The sequence below is a fragment of the Lagenorhynchus albirostris genome, chromosome 17 (assembly GCF_949774975.1).
Source record: "Lagenorhynchus albirostris chromosome 17, mLagAlb1.1, whole genome shotgun sequence".
NCBI classification, from domain to species: Eukaryota; Metazoa; Chordata; class Mammalia; order Artiodactyla; family Delphinidae; genus Lagenorhynchus; species Lagenorhynchus albirostris.
In genome coordinates, this window is record NC_083111.1 from 20,644,026 (window position 1) to 20,657,513 (window position 13,488).

Below are 13,488 nucleotides of genomic sequence, written 5' to 3' on the forward strand. Positions count from 1 at the left end.
TTAGTTTGCCAGGATTGTTGTCACAAAGTACCACAGACTGGGTGTCTTAAACAACAGTAATGTATTGTCTTACATTTCTGGAGGCTAGGAGTTTGAGATCAAGATATTGGCAGGGTTGGTTCCTTCTAAGAACTATGAAGGATCTGTTTTATGTCTCTATCCCACCTGGCAGTCTGATGTTCCTGGGGTCCTGCTGTATTACTCCAATCTCTGCCCTCATCTTCACATGATGTTCTCCCCGTGTGTGTGTGTGTGTGTGTGTGTGTATCCAAACGTCCCCTTTTTATTGTTTTTTTTTTTTTTTTTTGGCGGGCATCTCACTGTTGCGGCCTCTCTTGCTGCGGAGCACAGGCTCCAGACGCGCAGGCTCAGTGGCCATGGCTCACAGGCCCAGCCGCTCCGTGGCATGTGGGATCTTCCCAGACCGGGGCACGAACCCGTGTCCCCTGCATCGGCAGGTGGACTCTCAACCACTGCGCCACCAGGGAAGCCCTAAACTTCCCCTTTTTATAAAGACACCATTCATATTGGATTAGGAGCCTACACCACCCAGTATGACCTCATCTTAACTAACTACATTGGTAACAATCCCATTTTCCTAAACATTCTGAGGCACTGTGGTTTAGGACTTCAACATATGAATTTTCAGGGTGACACAAATCATATTCACATAACAGTAAGTATATTTTTAATTAAAAAACTTGGTGGAGTAATGTGAGTAACATGTTTTCTAGTCCTTTCCTAGATGAGAATGTTTATTTTAGTTTCCTTCATATACAAACAACAATTTTACTGGTTATAAAATTTTTGAATCATCCTTTGGACAAAATAACTTGGAGAATATACCCCATAATCATCTGGTTTTGAAGCTAGACTGATTGTGTCTTCTTTGTGGACATTTCTTCTTCTTGCCCATCTATCTGAAGGCATTTTTTTTTCTTTATCATAGATATAATTTGTAAATAATTTACCTGCCACATAGTAAACCAATTTAATTTACAAAATCTGATAGTATTATTTAAGATATGGGTTTTGCCATTGAAATAGACAGTCATAGTTCACAAGAGATTAACTCTTATGAAAGATTATATCTCATTTAATTCTCTTTCTTGTAAAAGATCCTCTATGCTCAAGGCTTTCCTCCATAAAGTCATCAGGGGTCCAGGCTTGGTCTACCTTGATGCTAGTAACCCTCAATACCTAGCTTTCGTCTTCTGGTTTGAAATGCTTATTCCAGGTGCTGCCATTTTATCCCCATTCCAGCTACAGAAGGAAGAAATATAAAGACATGGTTATTTGTGTTAAGGGTACTAACTAGAAATTGTACATGTAACTTTTGCTCCTATGCTATGGAACAGAATTAGACACATGACCACACTCAGCTGCAGGTAATCTGGAGAAATGTAGTCTTTCTATGGGTAGCCAAGTACGCAACTAAAAATTCTATTAATATAGAAGAAAAAATATATTAGGGGACATATAGTAAACACTGCTATAGTCTACACTTTTCTTCTCTTAAATATCCATTTGTAACCTCCTTCTCATGCATCTGAATGTACTTGCCTTTTTTTCAGGGAATCAACCTCAATGCCCCATCCAGTTACTGTATCCTACTCAAAGTCTAGGATCTCTGGAAAATGTGCAGTCCTACTGGTTAGGTCTGAATTTGCCTTATCATGGCCCAGCATCCTCTAAACTAAAAGACAAATTATCTGTCTTCCTCTTGTCACCCACTCCATAGCCAACACTCATATCCAATATGTATATATAATAAGAACATATCAACAACGAATCTTACAAGAGCTGTAGCAAAAAGATGCCAGCTACTCCAGGCCACCCAGGGAGGCTGCCCCATTGCAAGTGTAGTTTCTTCGGGGGGTAGGCAGTGGGTCAGTGACAAAAGGTGATGGTTTCCATGCTAAGGAAGGAGATGTGCATGTTGGTCTTGCTGTCTACCCCATGATCAGAGCTTCAAGGAGTCATCAAAGGTGATCTCTTCAGACACCTGATCAGGCTCTACCTGCCCCATGCAGATTCTGGCTGACTCTATCATCGCCCCCTCTGCATAGGAGTGAGTGGAATCATTCTCAGTGTGAGGGTTTCTGGAGAGAAGCTCCTCAACCACATTTTGATAGTCTTCCAGACTGATGCATCATTCCCTGTCTGAGTCATACACACAGAACAAAACTCTTAGCTTCTTTTCAGTGCACCTGCACCTGATCCTCCTCCATGGGTTGGAAGTAAGACATGGTAATCAGGAAGCTCTAGAATTAATCTCCTGGACCAGGCCACTGAGCCCCTTGCACATATTAATATTGTCAAAGAAGGCAGATGGCTATTTGGATTGTATTTGGTTGAGTTCCAGGCCTGGGACTTTGTTGAAGTTCTCCTTAGGAATGGTGGGCTGATCTCCACTCAGCTTCTTAAACCTCCACTAGAACTGCTGGATCTAGTCTGCTGAGAAGCCTGTCTTGTCCATAAGTTCCCACACATCCTCAGATTGGAGGAGAGAAGTGCCTATGGTGCTCCTGGCAGGGGCTGTGGGAAATGGCTTACTCACAGGGCTGGGACTGGCATTGGCTCTGCAGCATCTGGTTAGGCCTTGGGTCCAACATGGGTGAGGGTGTCAGGGATGGGTCTGAGCCACAGGTCAAGCAGCTTGGGAAAAGAAAAAAATATATATTCATCTAAATAGGAAAGAAAGAAGTAAAACTGTCACTATTTGCAGATAACATATTATGCATTGAAAACCCTGAAGATTCCACCAAAACTATTAGAACTAATAAACAAATTGAGTAAAGTTGTAAGATACAAAATCAACATAAAAAAGCTGTTGTGTTTCTACACAATAACAAGACAATCAGAAAGATAAATTAATAAAACAATCTCATTTACAACTCTACCAAGAAAAAAAAGAAACTAGGTATATATTTATTGGAGGAAGTGATAGACCTGCACAATGAAAACTATAAGACATTGATGAAAGAAACTGGAGAATTATTATTGTTAAAATAACCATACTACTCAATGCACAGACTCTAAAAGCCAAAGCAATCTTGAGAAAGAACAAAGCTAGAGGCATCACACGTCCTGATTTCAAACTATATTACAAAGCTATAGTAATCAAAACAGTGTGGTATTAGCATAAAAACAGACACATAGATTAACGGAAAACAAGAGGAGCCTAGAAATAAATCCACTCATATATGGTTAAATAATTTATAGCAATGGGGCCAAGAACATGCAATGGTGAAAAAAAGTCTCTTCAATAAAAGGTGTTGGGAAAACTGGACAGCCACACACAAAAGAATAAAACATAATCCCTATTTTACATTATATATACAAATTACCTGAAAATGGATTAAAGACTTGAACATAAGACCTGAAACCGTAAACCTTCTAGAAGAAAACATAGGTGGTAAGTTCCTTGACATTAGTCTTGGTAATGATTTTTTTTTTAAATTAACACCAAAAACAAAGGAAACAAAATCAAAAACAAACAAGTGAATAAGCAAGTGGGACTATGTAAAACGGGAAAGCTTCTGCACAGCAAAGGAAACCATCAAAAAGAAAAGCAACCTACCGAATAGGAGAAAATATTTACAAATCATCTATCTGATAAGAGATTAATATTCAAAATACATAAAGAACTCATACAACTTAATATCGAAAGAAAAACAAAACACCAAAAAACAATCTGATTAAAAAATGGGCAGAGGAGCTGAATAAACATTTTTACAAATAAGACATATAGATATATGGCTAATAGGTACATGAAAATGTGCTCAGTATCACTAATTATCAGGGAAATACAAATCAAAGCCACATTGAGATACACCTCACCCCTGTTAGGATGACTATTATCAAAAAGGCAAGAAATAACAAGTGTTGGCAAGAATGTGGAGAAAAGGAAACTGTTGTGCACTGCTGGAGAAAACGTAAATTGGTTCAGTCACTATGGAAAACAGTATGGAGGTTCTTAAAAATTTAAAAATAAAAGTATCTTATAATCCAACAATTCCACTTCTGGTACTTATCTGAAGGAAACAAAAACATTAATTCAAAAAGATGCATGCACCCCGGTATTCATAGCAGGGTTATTCACAATGGCCAAGACGTGGAAGCAGCCTAGGTGTCCATCAATGGATGAATAAAGAAATATATATGTGTGTGTGTGTGTGTATACATATATGTGTGTGTGTGTGTGTGTGTGTGCGTGTATAATTCAGTAATAACAAAGAGAAGGAAATCTTGCCATTTGTGACAATGTGGATGAACCTTGAGGGCATTATATTAAGTAATTTTAGTCAGAGAAAGACAAATACCATGTGACCTCACTTACAAATGAAATCTGAAACAAACATACCAAAATAAAAAATAAAACTGAACTCACAGATATAGAGAACATATTGGTGGTTGCCTGAGGTAGAGGGTGGAGAGTAAGCAAAATGGTTGAAGGTGGTCAAAAGGTACAAACTTCCAGTTATAAAATCAATAAGTCCTGCGGATATAATGTACAGCATAGTGACAATAGCTAATAATACTGTACTGTATATTTGAAAGTTCCTAAGAGAGTTGTTCTCATCACAAGAAAAAATTCTGTAACTATGTAAAGTGATGGATTTCAACTAGATTTATTGTGATGATCATTTCACAGTATGTGTGAATATCAAATTATTATTTGTACACTTGAAACTAATAAAATATTATACATCAATTATATCTCAATACAAAATTTGGGGGGTTGTGTAATGGGGCAACAAACAACCCCCCAAATTTCAGTAGCTTATCACAACACAAATTTATTTCTCTGTCATGGAGAGCCCAATTGAGATGTTCCTCGCCTAAAGCTTTCCTTCAAGCAGAGACGGAGACTTGGAGATTTGGGCTCATTTAATTTTGAGGGGCTGCCATCTTAAACAGATGGTCCTTGAGGTCACTATAGATCAAAAACAAACAAGCAAAGAAACAAACCAAATGCCGAAAACAAACAAATAAAAACGTTCCCATGCAGAGTACTGAAGAACGGGAACACATAACAGTCTCTTTTTCAGATTATGTTAAGTCATTATTTCTGCTAAGTATTTCAGAGATCAAAGCCATAAATTATTTGAAAGCAGAGATATATGATAGCTATTCAATATAGGTAAATTCACCATTTTCCCTTGAAATATTAACATGAAAGATGCGACACTAAACCAGTCTCAATGATGCCCCATTTGTCAGGTTAGCTACATTCAGTTGACAGCTGTCAGCTGATAAACTAAATCAGGATCCCAAATTTTTTGACACAACACAGATTTTATGAAGGTAAAAGTTAAAGAAGCAGGTTATAACCACAAATATTGATCAGAAAGTTACTTGATAATTTATGTAATAATATATTTTACATAACTATAAGAAATAGAAGCAGGTTACAAATGAAGTAGAAAAATAGTCCTATATTGAAACTTTGGAATAATTCATGCTTAAAAGGAAAATCTAAAAAACACTATTTTGGAATTAGATTTTTATAAATTTTTATTTATATATACTGTTCTCCCTAAGAATTGAGACCTCCATACCTTTGTGTTAATAAGTCATTTTGCTTCCACTATCCTTTTAATATTTTAATATTTTATGGCAGCATGGTTAGGCCCCATCTCCTCAGAGAAGCAAAATAGTGTAGAATCTTAGAGCACTGATTCTCCAACTAGACCATCTCTTTCATATCTAGGCTCTACAATATCTTATCTTTGCAAATTTAGACATGTTATTTAGTCTCCCCTTGGATTGGGATGAAGTAACTACACAGCCCCAAACAATCCATTAACAATTATTCTCAGACCAGATAATTGGTACTGAACGACTCTTAGATGGACGAATTAGGCATGTTTCTTAGCTGTCTGTGCGTGAAAGGACTGATAATCTTTTAACAGCTTCAAGCAAACCCACAGCCATCAGAGTCCAGAGGCTGACTTCGGGGGACACGGATTTGGGAAATCCCAGGAGGAAATTTCTGGGAATTTTCTAGTGGAGAAGGAGGGAGGTCTCAGACTCTAGTTCCTCTCTCTTGCCCTCTTCCCTCTTGGGCTCAGTAGAAGCACTGGAGACCTTCTGCCAACTTCCTGAGCTCTGCCTGGAGATGGTCACCCAGCACTGGTTGGGGACAAGGGATAAACAGTGGTCACCAGCCACACGTAGGAGCCAGGGCCCGAAAGACAGGCAAGCTCTGGCCACGGGGGCCACTTCTTACCCTCCCAGCTCGCAAGGGGGTCACTCTTTCCTCTAATCTGTCAGTGCAGTACCTGTGCTCCTGTAGGTGGAAAGGTGAGTCCTCCACACATTCCTGGCTGGGGTCCTCCAGCCTGCTTTTTCTCTGCTGCTCCACCACACTCTGCACCTTTTCTTATTTTGGTGAATCCCCCTTCCTCGAATTAAAGTCTCTTCTTGCCCCTTTGGGGCTACATGAAAAAAAAAACTAAAAAGAAAATTACTCAAATTTCACAAATTATTACCTACACTTTAAAAAACTACACTTGTTTCCCTTAGGATTGTAGACACTTACATAAGAGTGGTAAATGTACTTTTTTTAACTCAAGCAATATTCAACTATCTGTTCAACTCCTAATCTTTGTGTATCAGGTGACATGTATTTTTTTTTTATCTAAGACCATCTGTTGACAAAAATTATTTTAATTAATTTGTTAACTTTAGAATGACATTTATTTTCAAATAATCGATATATTTTTTATGTCCTATACATTTTTTAAAAGTTTAAGATCATAATTTGATACTGAGGTAAAATGATGCATATAAGTTGCAGGGGTTTTTTGTACATTTTCTCTTACAGAAAAAACACATGTTGACAGAAAACTTCATTCATTTACTTATGAATTTGTATTGATCTTTTGTGTTTTATATATAATAGGTAACATTTATTGAGGGCTTGCTATTTGTTATAAATGTTTTCAGCACTTTAATGGGCTACCTCATTTTATTTTATGACAATTTTATCTGGTAAAATATTATTCCCCTTTACTTGGGAAGTGAGGCCCAAGGTCATATAGTTATAAAACAGACCACACTCCCTCAGATGTTTCAGCCATGAATTATCTATGCTTACTGTAAGTCAGGAAAACCTAGGTAACTATTTCCTGCCCCATAGTACAGAAGAAAGTGGCAGAGGTTTAGAGTGTGGCATTGTAGTGCCTTACAGTTTAATTTTCTAACACAACTCTAAGTTTCTCCAAAGAGTTGTCCAGCTGCATAAAATTCCCACTTGAACTTTCCTCAGGGAAGCTAATATGAGTGCTCTGTCTACATGGCTGTTTGTGTATGGCCCTGAGCTTTCTTGTACATCAGACTTTTAGGAACAGCTGAAAAAATCAGGAGACAACTGGGATCCTTTGATAGGTGCTGATGATGAGAGAACCACTGCTAGAAGAGGTCATTACTCTTCGCAGAAGCCCTACTGGGAACTGCAGAAGGCCTCTAGGAGTGAATACCAACAAGACTTAAGACCAGAAATAACTGCCACGTATGTAAGTGGGATGTACTATGGCTCTGATAATGTAAGGAGCAGACTTTATTTCTTCAGTCTCTTCTGTTTCCAAACTGTAGGAATGGATCTGATATTAGATGCTGAGAACTTAGCTTTAATAAACGTAGTCTTTTAATGTGTTCTCATTTAAATACTTTTTCACCCCATGATGGTGTATGCTGGGAGAGGGAACATGCTGGATGAATAGAAAAATGGGAGTGGCAAATCAGCAAACTGGAAAATCTGTTTTTGTTTTTTTTTAATTGTCTTACCTCAAAGTGAGGCCAGTCCTACTACTATATCTCCTCTTTCAAAATTAATATATGATACTGATCCTCACAGTATTATAATATATCAAGTGCAATTTATGAAAAGATGATAGAATGTCTTCTTTAGACTATTCATGTCATTTTATTTATTTATTTCATATGACATTCTTCATGTTTCACCTTATTAGATAAACTTTAATCTAGTAGGTAATGAAAAACATTACCTACCATGGAAATTTGATCTGATATGTTGGGAAGAACATTGAATATTGATTGGGAGATTAGTCATAGTAATTTGAATCTTAAAGTAGTGTAAAATATTTTTACATTATATTCATTTATTCATAAACTATACATTTATTGAGCACTTACTCTGTACCAGGCATTTTGGTAGATGATAACCAAAAGAAGAAATGTTTCTGCCCTCAAAGAGCTTGCAGTTTATTAGAAAAAGCATGTTTAAACAGTTTCAGAATAATAAAGTTAATACTAAAATAGAAATACTGTATGTACTAGACAGGTACCTAAATGAGAGAACACTCAATTCTTCCCTGGAGAGGAAAGGCTCAGAAAAATAATGCAGGGATGATGCAATACAACATATGATTTAAAATGCCAACTTTAAAAATTAGTTTATTTGTGTGGGTTTGTCCTTTAAAATATGAGAGATGTAAAGAAAATAGATCTATAAACCAAATATGATTAAAAATATCCAAAGTTCTTCTTGTGAGAGTATCTAAATCATGGTACTGAATTTAATTAAATAAGAAAATATGTTCAATTTGAAGGGCTAATCTGTGCAACTTCATAAGGTTTAAAAATTTTTAGGCATGATGGAAAGCTGTTTCATAATGGAGGAAAGTGGGAAAAAACTTTATTGATGTTATTCCATTGACTTTTGATTTTCCATCAATTTTGTTAATGTATTAGCATTTAGTCCTATTTTTGCTCCTTTAATTTTTTTTCTTTTAGTTGTTTAAAAATGTTTTTCTATTTGATTTATTTACAGAATTTTGAGTATGTTAAACTTAAATACTATTTTCTGTATTTATCCTGTTTTAATTTTATAGAGATTCTTGACTATGTAGGCTAACATCACAAACAGTTTTTGCAAGTTCTTAACCATTATTTCTTGCCATAAAATTTCTGTTCTTTTTGTTTCTCTTTTCCTTCTAGGATTCCATTTACATGTATGTTTAACATTTTCACTGGTTCCCTTATTTATTTATTTTTATCCCATTTTCCATTGTTTTGCCTCTCTGTGCTTCAGTCAACAATTTTCTTAGTATTTTCCAGTGCATTATTTTCTAGTTAACTAATCTTTTCTCCAGCTGTGTCTAATATGTTTTGAAACTCATGTATGGAATTGAGTGTGATGCTCCTTTCAGCTTCTAAAAATGTGCTGAAATCTCTTTGCCCACTGATAATATAGATCTTGTCCTCTTTATGTATGTTTTACTTAAATAAAATTTTATTAAAGTTTAAGTTCTATGATGACTCTTTTCCTTATGAAAAAGTATCCATTCATCACTGAAATAAATAGTAGTATGTATCTAAGGCTTTAGAATTATATTTTCATAGGTGACTTGGGGAACTGTGTTCAATAATATAGACAGCATCTCTGCATTCATTTGCATTTCTAAACTTTCCATTGTCTTTATTTCAATAGTCAGAAGTTTCATTTAACATCAAAAGTTACATTGGAAATTGATGAATAAATTTTAAAATCCTTTGTATTCTGTTTTATATTGTTGATACCTAATAGGGAAAATATTCTTAATAAATTTTAGTGTTATCTGGTAGTATAATGTAGGGAAGTACTACTTTATGTATGAAATTAGGAAGCCTAATAATGTATATAAACAACACTCAATACTCAATAGGTTTTAAATAATAACTTGAATAGATATGTCCCATTTACTTTTAAGATTTCTTTCTTTACATTTTGATATATATGCATTGCATATATGCATAGCCAATACATATATAATGGATAGATAGATAGATAGATAGACAGATAGTTGGATATAGATATACAGATATAGATATATAGAGAGATATAATGTTGATGGATAATGGGACCCCCGGAAAAACTTTACTTTCTATTCTCTTAGTAAAGAGAATTTGCTATCATTGACTTATGCACTATTGTTCTGATTCAACAAAACTCTTTCCCACAATTTTATCCTATGAATTTATTTCAACTGGTCTCCAATTTGAAGAGTACATTTGAAATAACAGGGTAAAAATAAAATAAAATTTATTAATTAAAACAAAATGTATAACTTTGCATTCCAATTCCCATTCTAATTCCATATAGTGATAGTAAAATAAAACCTAATTAAGATTGAAATCACATTCTCCCTCTCCATTTACCACATTTGGGTAAAAATTGTGTGGATTAGTCTGTTGTATTTATTCTACATTGCTCCAAAACTCCAAGAAATTCTCTCTGGAAGGTGATTCAGAACTGAACATGCTTCTAATTAAAAAAAAAAAAAATCTAAGAAGTTTTTTTTTGTGTGTGCCTTACTAATTTTTAGGTGCTATAGAAAAATATGTCACTTCTCTTCCTACCACAAAGAACTTACAGTATAATTATGGAAATAAGACTAAGAATGACAACAAAGTCAGGTAACTAATTCCAATAGAATTAGGTTCTAATCATTTTCATTGTGTTTTAATTGTACTTCGATACCGGAAGAGAAAAAGAGTAATACCAAGTGATATATTACAAATATTAAATAAGTCTGTGAAGAGGTTATGGAATTTAAACTTAGATCTTGCATTTCAAAAAACAGTGAAAATGATACTCTTCAGCAGGGCACAGTTGGGGATATTGTGCTTCTCAAAGCTTTACCTGTCCTACAAACAAAGCATGTGAGACATGAATTGGCTGAGATCATTTTCAAAGTGGGAAAAGTCATGGATCTAGTGACCATAAAACCCAGCTCAGAAACTACCTTTTCAGAGAGTCCAGTCAGTTTGAAAACCACTCTCATAACCAAAAATCAGGAAGAACTAGGTATCTCTTCAACACAGTGAAGGGGGATTGGAAGACAGAGCCAAAGGAAAAGTTATAAGTTTGCTTTACGGAAAAATTTTTCTAAATTTCATCACAAACTGTCCAATTTATCTTCTGGTATTTATGAGATAGCTAAAAATAAATGAAGTAAAGTTCTTGCTAAAATTTTTCATAAAAAAAGACGGTGAAGAATTTTATAACCTCTGACTGTATAGGAATGATATAAACCATAAAAGTAAGACTGGAAGGGGACAGAAACTGGAAGATACAATAATTAGTCCAGTTTTCTCATATTTTATAATAAGTAATCATTTTATGATCAAGTATTATATCAAAGTGTTAAAAGTATTAATACAAGAATGACTATATATTTAAAGATACTAAGTAGACTTATTAAATAATTCAATATAGTTGAAATCATGTAGTAGGTGTTACAAGCACTTACTCATATCTTGCTCACATCTCCTTCTTGGTACCAGCAGGAGTACTGTCTCCTTCTTAAGATTTAGTTTATGGCAAGAAGGATAACAGAAATGACTGCTGTCACTTCTGGGCTGACACATTGAATTCCTGCGCAGACTCCTCCATGTTCCCCTCCCCTGCAGAGTGGACCAGAAGCATTATGTTGAGAAGTAAGTGCCACAAGATTGAAGCAGCCTGAGATTCTGAGCTGCCACTTGGAGAATAGCTGCTTTGGAGAGATGCCCAGACTGTAAGGTACTTTTTGCAAGACATAAACTTTGTTGTCAAAATGTCACTGAAATGTTGTGTTCTTTTTACTGCAGTATAACCTAGTCTTTTCTGATTGACACAAAATAAGCAGTGGTTAGGACATAGTAGAAGAGGAAGTTCAATAGAGCTTGTTTAAAGATTTAGATAACTAAGAATATGGCTAAAAGTAATACCTATAAAGAAAACCTCTAGAAAATGTATAAACATTCCAAATTATCAGGAAAAAACCCCACAAACATGCATAAAAGAAAACACTGTTTACATAGTGAAATATTTTTAAAAAGCAGTGGGAGAAAATAATGACATAATTAACCAAACATATATATCATTTAAATAAATGTAAATAGGCTTAACTCAAACGTTTAAAGTAAAAATTTTTATTAGAACAAAACCTAGTAATATATTGTATACAAAAATATACACATTGCAAAATAACCCAGAAAAGCCAAATATGGAAAAGGTGGATCTAGCCAGCCAAGGTAAATGTAAATAAACAAAAATCCAAAAGTGGGATTAGCAATATTGAATCAGAAAAGAAAAAACTTCAGGGCAAGACATAATTAAATGAAGAAAAATTTAAAAATAATAAAATTTACAACAAAGATCAAAGAAAATATTCATTCATCAAATAAAACAGTAAGAGCCAAATCATCAGGAAATCCAGAGAAAAAGACAGAAACACATTTGTAACAGGAAACTAATTCTTTTCCATTTTACGTTAAATTAAATTTAAAACAAAAATAAACATGTAAACAGTATAAATAATATTATTAATATATACTTATAATTTTTAAGTTCTGTATATTGATATAGAAAATATTCTTTTAAAAATGCTATTAACTTTGAAATTTGGTCATGTATAATGTCATGAAGCATTTCAATCAACTTTGGAAAGTCAAATTTTTATGTACTATACCCTCTGATTTAATTTAAGAGAGCACAAAGTTATATGGGAAAATATAAAAAGTATAATGTCCGAAGCTTAAAAACTATATGTATATGTGTGTGTGTGTGTAAACATATATTTAACAACTTTATTAAGTTGTATTTTAAATAGCACAAAACTAATGCATTTCAAGTGTACAATTCAATGATTTTTTTTAACTTTATTGGCAGCTTTAATAATCACCATAAATAATCCTTAGAGTATTTTCACATCTCCCAAAAGGATTCCTCATGCCCATTTACAGTTCAGCCTGGTTCCCACACAGATTCCCACTTCTAGTCCCCAGCACCCACTAATCTACTTTCTATCTCTATAAAATTGCCTTCAGGACTGGACCTTCAAGATGGTGCAGGAGTAAGACATGGAGATCACCTTCCTCCCCACAAATACATCAGAAATACATCTATGCATGGAGCAACTCCTACAGAACACCTACTGAACTCTGGCAGAAGACCTCAGACTTCCCAAAAGGCAAGAAACTCCCCATGTACCTGGGTAGGGCAAAAGAATAAAGGAAAAACAGAGACAAAAGAATAGGGACGGGCCCTCACCTTGGGGAGGGAGCTGTGATGGAGGAAAATTTCCACACACCGGGAAGCCCCTTCACCGGCAGAGACAGGGGTGGAGGTTGCGGGGGGGGGGTGGGGGAGGAAGCATCGGAGCCACGGAGGAGAACACAGCAATAGGGGTACAGAGGGCAAAGTGGAGAGATTCCTGCACAGAGGATCAGTGCCAACCAGCACTCACCAGCCAGAGAGCCTTATCTGCTCACCCACCGGGTCTGGTTGGGGCTGGGAGCTGAGGCTCAGGCTTCGGAGGAGGTCAGGTCCCAGGGAGAGGACTGGGGTTGGCTGCATGAATACAGCCTGAAAGGGACTAGTACACCACCGCTAGCTGGGAGGGAGTCCAGGAAAAACTCTGGAACTGCCGAAGAGGCAAGAGACCATTGTTTCAGGGTGCGCGAGGAGAGGGGATTCAGAGCATTGCCTAAAAG

General features: G+C 35.6%; 1 pseudogene; it reads right to left on the reverse strand.

Annotated features, from left to right (window-relative positions):
* Positions 1 to 1,890: 1,890 nt before the first annotated feature.
* LOC132507933 (calcineurin B homologous protein 3-like) lies at positions 1,891 to 4,523 on the reverse strand (annotated as a pseudogene).
* Positions 4,524 to 13,488: the final 8,965 nt, after the last annotated feature.